We start from the raw sequence: 8,658 nt of genomic DNA, 5'->3' as shown, positions 1-8,658 counted from the left end.
GGACTGACTGGGTGGAACTTCCGACACTGCAGCACAGCTGTGTTCAGGTGCAGCACTAAAATAAGACTGCAGCACAGCTGTGTTCAAGTGCAACACTAAAACTGAGACTGCAGCACAGCTGTGTTCAGGTGCGACACTAAAACTGAGACTGCAGCACAGCTGTGTTCAGGTGCGACACTAAAATAAGACTGCAGCACAGCTGTGTTCAGGTGCGACACTAAAATAAGACTGCAGCACAGCTGTGTTCAGGTGCACCACTAAAATAAGACTGCAGCACAGCTGTGTTCAGGTGCAGCACTAAAATAAGACTGCAGCACAGCTGTGTTCAGGTGCAGCACTAAAATAAGACTGCAGCACAGCTGTGTTCAGGTGCAACACTAAAATAAGACTGCAGCACAGCTGTGTTCAGGTGCAACACTAAAATAAGACTGCAGCACAGCTGGGTTCAGGTGCAACACTAAAATAAGACTGCAGCACAGCTGGGTTCAGGTGCAACACTAAAGCAGACTTTAGGACATATACAAATGTCCTAACAGGCATTTTCTGTACTCATTACTCATATTTTCCGAGCAATGACCCATAATGTGCGGTGGCCCAGAGGTGCAACAGCCCAAAAAATTATCCACTATAAGAAAAAAAAGAGAACAGCCCAAAAAATATCCACTGTGAGAAAAAAAAAGAAAGAAGGCCAAAAAATTATCGATTAAAGACAAAAAAGAGAACGGCCCAAAAAATTATCCACTATAAGAAAAAAAAGAGAACAGCCCAAAAAAAAAAAAAAAAATTAAAAAAAAATACACTATAAGAAAAAAAAAAGAGAACAGCCCAAAAAATTATCCACTATAAGAAACAAAAGAGAACAGCCCAAAAAAAATTATCCACTATAAGAAAAAAAGAGAACAGCCCAAAAAATTATCTGCTATAAGGAAAAAAAAAAAAAAAACATCATCCACCTTTTCTTTTTTTTTTCAACTATATTTATTGAACATTTTCAATGAACACGACAGACATATCAGTTCGTAACAGTCAATGCACAATCAAGAATGACATATCTGACTGTCAACACCCATCCCTTCCCACCCACCCAACCCACAGGCCAAAAAAAAAAAAAAAAAAAAACCTCAATAAATAAAAAATAAGGAAAAACATTAAAGAAACTCAAAAACGGAAACCATAAATAATGATAAAGGAACTCAAATCGTAAAAGTCAAAAGTTAGTATAGTACACAGAAATAAGAGAAGAAAGGAAAAGACTACACATAATTTCTCATTCCCTCTTTTCCTCTCCTTTCCCCTCTTTCTCAATGATGTTTAATCGTCTATATTCTGAGGAAAATTTAAAGAATTGAAATACCGTAAAAATGGATCCCAAGTGGTATGAAATAATTTAATTGAGCCTCTAAGAGAAAATCTCAACTTTTCAACTTTAAGATTGTAAAGCACCTCACGTACCCACCGGACATGTGAAGGGGGATGGGAGACCTTCCAATTAAGTAGAATCATCATCCACCTTTTCTGTTTACCCAAAAGGTCTCTTGCTTTAAAATTAAGGCCACCACAAAAAAATAAAAGCATAGGCTGAAAAATGTTAAGGCCTTCAGCTAATGTGGCTAATGCTAAAGGTAAATAGCACCTCCTTAATTGAAAAGGTGGATGATGTTTTTGTTTTTTGTTTTTTTTTCTTATAGAGGATAATTTTTTGGGCTGTTCTCTTTTTTTCTTATAGTGGATAATTTTTTGGGCTGTTCTCTGTTTTTTCTTATAGTGGATAATTTTTTGGGCTGTTCTCTTTTTTTCTTATAGTGGATAATTTTTTGGGCTGTTCTCTGTTTTTTCTTATAGTGGATAATTTTTTGGGCTGTTCTCTTTTTTTCTTATAGTGGATAATTTTTTGGGCTGTTCTCTTTTTTTTCTTATAGTGGATAATTTTTTGGGCTGTTCTCTTTTTTTTCTTATAGAGGATAATTTTTTGGGCTGTTCTCTTATTTTTCTAATAGTGGATATTTTTTGGGCTGTTCTCTTTTTTTCTTATAGTGGATAATTTTTTGGGCTGTTCTCTGTTTTTTCTTATAGTGGATAATTTTTTTGGGCTGTTCTCTTTTTTTCTCATAGTGGATAATTTTTTGGGCTGTTCTCTTTTTTTCTTATAGTGGATAATTTTTTGGGCTGTTCTCTTTTTTTCTCATAGTGGATAATTTTTTGGGCTGTTCTCTTTTTTCCTTATAGTGGATAATTTTTTGGGCTGTTCTCTTTTTTTTCTTATAGTGGATAATTTTTTGGGCTGTTCTCTTTTTTTCTTATAGTGGATAATTTTTTGGGCTGTTCTCTTTTTTTTCTTATAGTGGATAATTTTTTGGGCTGTTCTCTTTTTTCCTTATAGTGGATAATTTTTTGGGCTGTTCTCTGTTTTTCCTTATAGTGGATAATTTTTTGGGCTGTTCTCTTTTTTTCTTATACTGGATAATTTTTTGGGCTGCTACACCTCTAGGCCGCCGTAATAATGGCTATTAAGATGTAAATAATGTATTGATAGGCTATATGGCTGTTATTTATTCATTTTATTTATTTTATTTATGCACCTTTTTAATAAATTATACATTCAGTATCATGGCTGCGATGCTCAGTGTTAATGAACTCCCACTACAACTATAAACCATGGAAATACGCTTTAATAGCGTTATAACTTAGGCTAAACTGCCTCTAATCATACATATACATAAGGAATATAGTCATAGTCTGTTCACTGTGGGTCCTTGAACTCATCTTCATGATTAGTACCATATAAACCAGGGGTGTCAAACTCATTTTAGTTTAGGGGCCATATCCTCCCAAAATGATCTGAAGTGGGCCAAACAAGTAAAATAATGACATTACAATATATAAATGTCCACTCCAAACTTTTCTCTGTGTTTTCTTTCCTTTAACGTGAACTGCCATGAAAAAACTGACATTTCTTAAGAAAAATAAGTGCAATTTTAACAATATTATTGCACATGTGCACTACAACTTACAGATCACAGAGGATCTACAGAAACACAAAATATTTAGTAACAGTAACAACAACAGTAACAGACATAATATCATTATAATTACACTAAATTATCTTAAGACATTAAGACAAGATTGCAAAAATAAAATATTGTTCACAGCCAAATGTTTTGGCCATGTTTGTATTAAAATGTTGATCACTCTAAGATCTATGCATAACTTTTCATGTTATTTAACAGGAACCATTTACAAGACCTTTTTTTTGACACTTAGTTTTTATTATTTATCATTTTGTCATATAGAACATAACAAACAATAATTGGCAACAGATAACACTGGTCAACAACAAATTTATTGTTTAAATTTTTTGAGCTGATTTAGGATCATTTTGGTGTGCTGAATCCAAAAATCATATTAATTTTGCTCAATCAGGTCAACTTTCTGAACTATGCTACATATTGGCTTTTTAACATTTTTGCTTACATTTATGGGCATTTTCACATCATATGATACAAAATTCTTTCATATTTCTTGCAATAAACAAGTTCTGAAGATTTTACTTTTGCCAATTTATGATTAATGTTTTTTTTAATATTACAGGTGAATGAAATGGCTTCGACTAGAAGATCTTGCAAAAATAAGCCTGACGTATTCTGCTACATCTGTGGTGAATACACCATTGTACCTAACAGGAATCCTGTTAGAAAATGATTTTTTTTTTCTCTTAAAACCTATTTTGGGTGAGAACTATATAAAAAATCAACTGATAAAGTCACAAAAATGTAATCAATTTTGTGAGAAGATCAAATTTTTCTAAATCAAATTAGCAAAAAAACCTGACCTGATTGAGAAAAGCAGATGTCATTTTTGGATTTAGTGGTGCAAAATGGTCCTAATTCAGTTGAAAAAACCTAGACAACTTGCAAAAAAAAAATTTTTTTGTAACCCAGTGTAATAGTCACAATCTAATAGTAATGGTAATTTAGGTTACAGTTACAAAATAGCAATCAAGTTACCTAATTAATTTAATGTTAGAGCAGCAGTTTATGTAGCATTTCACAGGACTATGAGACAAACCACACATTAACTGTATTTAAAGAAGCTAATCCATTTGCCCCATAGAAGACCTTTTTATGAATATATTTCCACATTTGTGACCCCTGACAGCTAGTAGTAGTTTACTTTAACCCATTAAGACCAGATGCAACATGTTTTTGTTTTGTTTTGTTTTACCTGTAAGGCATTTGCATATTTCAAACATTTGCATGTTTTTACCTTCAAGGCCAGGTGTGGCTCTCATGTGTTTAGGCCTTTTGTTGACTGTGTTGACAGACGGGGTAAGAATTGCACTCGCATTTTTAGTGTTATTTAACTTTAAACATACAAAACAATGTGATGTTTCATTGATGTTTGAAGAAATGTCATTGTTTCCACAAACCTGACTGGAACATTCCATTTTATTTTTTCCCCTCATGTGTAGAAAAAAAAACAAAAAACACCTTTGTGGCCAGCTTCTGCTAAGATGATGGTAGAGTGTGAGATTATTTCATTTTGTGTAGCACAGTGTGGATCTTTTTATGTTTGTGAGCATTAACATATGACATGTAGTGACCACTAAATGGATTGTGGTCAAAATTTATATCCCCTTTTAAATGTATTATCAATAAATGACCAAACTATGAAAAGGCGCTCTCAGCTCAACTAAATGTAGTCAGAAGAAACACCAAGCAAGAAGATTCCTGGAATTAAACAAAGGTAGAACAAAAGAGTCTAAATATAGACTCAGTCAGGGTTAACTGGGATATACTGACTACTAGAGTTACTAAGTGTCTGACCTTGAGGCTGCAGTTAAAGTGTACAAATGACGCCATACAGCAAGGCCTGAACAAACACATCAATAAGTCACTAATGCTCCATGTATCCAGAAAGTGGAGACTTCAGGGTTAGGGTGTCAAACTCATTTTAGTTCAAGGGCGTCATAAACATACAGCCCGATTTGACTTCAACTAAGTCGAACCAGTAAAATAATAAGCATATTAACCTGCAAAAAAAAAAAAAAAAAAAAAAAAAAAAAAAAAAATAATAATAATAATAATATCCCTCTGGTATCCCGTCCAGGAAGGCCCTCACTAAGCACCAAGTGTGCCTTTTTGGCACACTTGTGGAATAATGTCAAAAAATTTTTCATACAATTTGTTTTTCATTCTTTTACACTTCTTTTTCTGTTTCATCAACTTGAGCTGTAAATAAAAATACTAAATACTCAATAATTGTCACATTTTTTTTTAACCCTTTAAAGGCCGTGTTTGTAATGTAAACAAACCATTTTTTTGGATACAAAAAACAAAAAAAAAAACAAAAAAAATTTTTCAATATACTACATAAAAAGTGGATCACATATTTGATTTTTGCAGCCTGGCATATGTCACTGATTAACTCCAACATTGGTTAATTTGCATTATTATTTTTGGCGCTAGGTCAAATGTTCAAAAATACTAGCATCTGTCACCAAGTGTGCGTAAAATGCACACCTATAAATAAAACTATCAAATATTATATACTGATTTATTTTTCTGCTCTAATTTGATTTTATTTTTGTAAATCAAGGTCAGCCCTAATCATACATATTAAACGGAAGAAATAGTGCGTTTTAGGCACACTTGGGAGACAGATGCTAGTCTTGTAATTTTCTTTTGTTTACAATGTGCACATTTTAGTTGGTGGCCAGAATTTTAAAGATCATGCCCAAATGAACAACTTTTGAATTCTAACCTTATTTAAATTGTGAAAAATAATATGAAGTTTTTTAAAACGAAGTGCAAAGTGTGCCTAAAAGGTGCACCCGGATACCGGAGGGATAATAATAATAATAATAATAATAATAATAATAATAATAATAATAATAAAATAAAATGTAAAAAATTCTTGTTTTTAGTGTGACAGTTAATTACTCTGTGCAAATCTGAATCACTGGAACCCCCTCCCTGACCACCTCAGAGCTTCAGTCACTGGACTCATTCAAAAACAGACTGTTGACTTTCCTGTTCAGACAGGCTTTTTATGGCCCACCATTTTATTTGCTTTAGTATTTTATCTCAATAAAGTAGTTTATTTTTTTATTGCACTGTCTTTTCTCTGTAGCACTTTGAGATTCTGCTGAATGAAAAGTGCTTTATTAATGCAATTTATTATCATTATTATTATTATCATTATTATTATTATCATTATTATTTATTTGCTGCGTTCTAGTTCTGCAGTGTTAAATGTAATGCAGGATGTTCTGATGTTGAAAGGCTGTTGTGGGTGGAGACATGGAGACACTTAGTCTGCCTGTGCTTACAGTGTATGTGGGAGTTCGAGGAAGAAAGAACCTACTTGAATTCATTCTTTTTATTTGTTGCAGTAAATCAAGGGAAAAACACTTGTCTCCTTTTATTCATTGTTTATCAGACAGCTGGTTTACCACAGGGACATGACATTTCCTGATAATAAAGTAATTACCTTGTGATCTTTAGATAATGGCATCAAATCATGGCCATTCTCAGCTTCCATAAAATCATAATGCAAATATTTTACATCCTCACACATGAACAGCTGTGTGTATCGCAAAGAAATGTTTGGGTTTGTGTTGTTTGTAAAACCACAGGATGACAAACTGGCTTTCAGTGTAGAAGCAGCTTTACAACTGATGGTACATTGGTTTGATGATTTGTGTTTTTGGCATTTTAGGGTGTGTTGAAATATTGTGTTTTCATTCCTTTGCACTGCAGCACTTCTGCATCACCTATAAATAGGAGTAAACAAGTGGTTCCAGGCACAACAAACCCTGCCCCTCGCATGTACTGTAGCTTATTTTGGCATTGATCCAGCTGATGTCAGCATATCAGTTGCCTCTATATATGTGCCAAGTTTGAAGTAAACTGAAACAAAATTGATATTTTTATAGACATTTGACATTTCGCCGATTATAAGTTAATGGGAGAAGAAAAAAGATTTTAAAAATTCATAAGAAATTTGAACTTTGACCTACTTTTCCCAAAATGTAATCACATTTATTCCGGGTCACTGAAAATCTATAAACCAAATTTGGTATGAATTCAACCAATAGTTCTGCTGCTACATACATGTGAAATTTTGCCCATTATAAGTAAATGGGAAAAAAACAAGATGAAAAAAATAAAAAATAAAAAAAATTAAAAATTGAAACTTTGACCTATTATTCCCAAAATATAATGACATCCATTCTGCATTACTGGCAATCTATAAACCCCATTTGGTAGGAATTCAACCAATAGTTTTACTGCTACAGTCATTTGGAATTTCGTCCATTATAAGTAAATGGGAAAAAATATATACTGAACAAAAATATAAACGCACCACTTTTGTTTTTGCTCCCATTTTTCATGAGCTGAACTCAAAGATCTAAAACTTTTTCTGTGTACACACAAGGTTATTTCTCTCAAATATTGTTCACAAATCTGTCTAAATTTGTGTTAGTGAACACTTCTTCTTTGCTGAGATAATCCATCCACCTCACAGGTGTGGCAGATCAAGATGCTGATTAGACAGCAGGATTTTTGCACAGGTGTGCCTTAGGCTGACCACAATAAAAGGCCACTCCAAAATGTGCAGTTTTATCACACAGCACAATACCACAGATATCACAAGTTTTGAGGGAATATGCAATGGTCATGCTGACTTCAGGAATGTCCACCAGAGCTTTTGCCTGTGAATTGAATGTTCATTTCTCTACCATAAGCCATCTCCAAAGCTGTTTCAGAGAATTCATGAAGAAGACTGTGCGAGGAAAATGGTGGTCACACCAAATACTGACTGGTTTTCTGACCCCCCTGGACCACCCAATACAGTAAACTGCACATTTTAGAGTGGCCTTTTATTGTGGCCAGCCTAAGTCACACCTGTGCAATAATCCTGCTGTCTAATCAGCATCTTGATATGCCACACCTGTGAGGTGGATGGATTATCTCAGCAAAGGACAAAGGAGAAGTGCTCACTAACACAGATTTAGACAAATTTATGAACAATATTTGAGAGAAATAGGCCTTTTGTGTGCATAGAAAAAGTTTTAGATCTTTGCGTTCAGCTCATGAAAAATGGGAGCAAAAACAAAAGACGTGTATTTATATTTTTGTTCAGTGTATATATTAAAAAACTAAGAAAAACACGTAAACTTTAACCTACTTTTCCCAAAATGTAATGACATATATTCTGTGACACTGGCATTATATAAACCAAATTTGCTATGAATCCAACCAATAGTTTTGCTGCTACAGACATGTGAAATTTCACCCATTATAAGTGAATGGGAAAAAGAATATAGTGAAAAAATTCAGAAAAAATTTAAACTTCAACCTATTTTTCCCAAAATGTAATGACATATATTCTGCATTAATGGCAATCTATAAAACCCATTTGGTATGAACTCAACCAATAATTTTGCTGTTACAGACATTTGAAATTTTGCCAATAATGAGTAAATGGGGGAATTAAAGATTTTAAAAAATTAATAAAAAGTTGAAACTTTAACCTATTTTTCCCAAAATGTAATGACATCTATTCTGCATCACTGGCAATCTATAAACCAAATTTGGTATAAATTCAACAAATAGTTTTGCTGCTACATACATGTGAAATTTTGCCCATTATAAG

Source organism: Sphaeramia orbicularis, chromosome 18, assembly GCF_902148855.1.
Source record: "Sphaeramia orbicularis chromosome 18, fSphaOr1.1, whole genome shotgun sequence".
NCBI lineage: Eukaryota > Metazoa > Chordata > Actinopteri > Kurtiformes > Apogonidae > Sphaeramia > Sphaeramia orbicularis.
Note: the sequence above shows the minus strand (reverse complement) of the source record.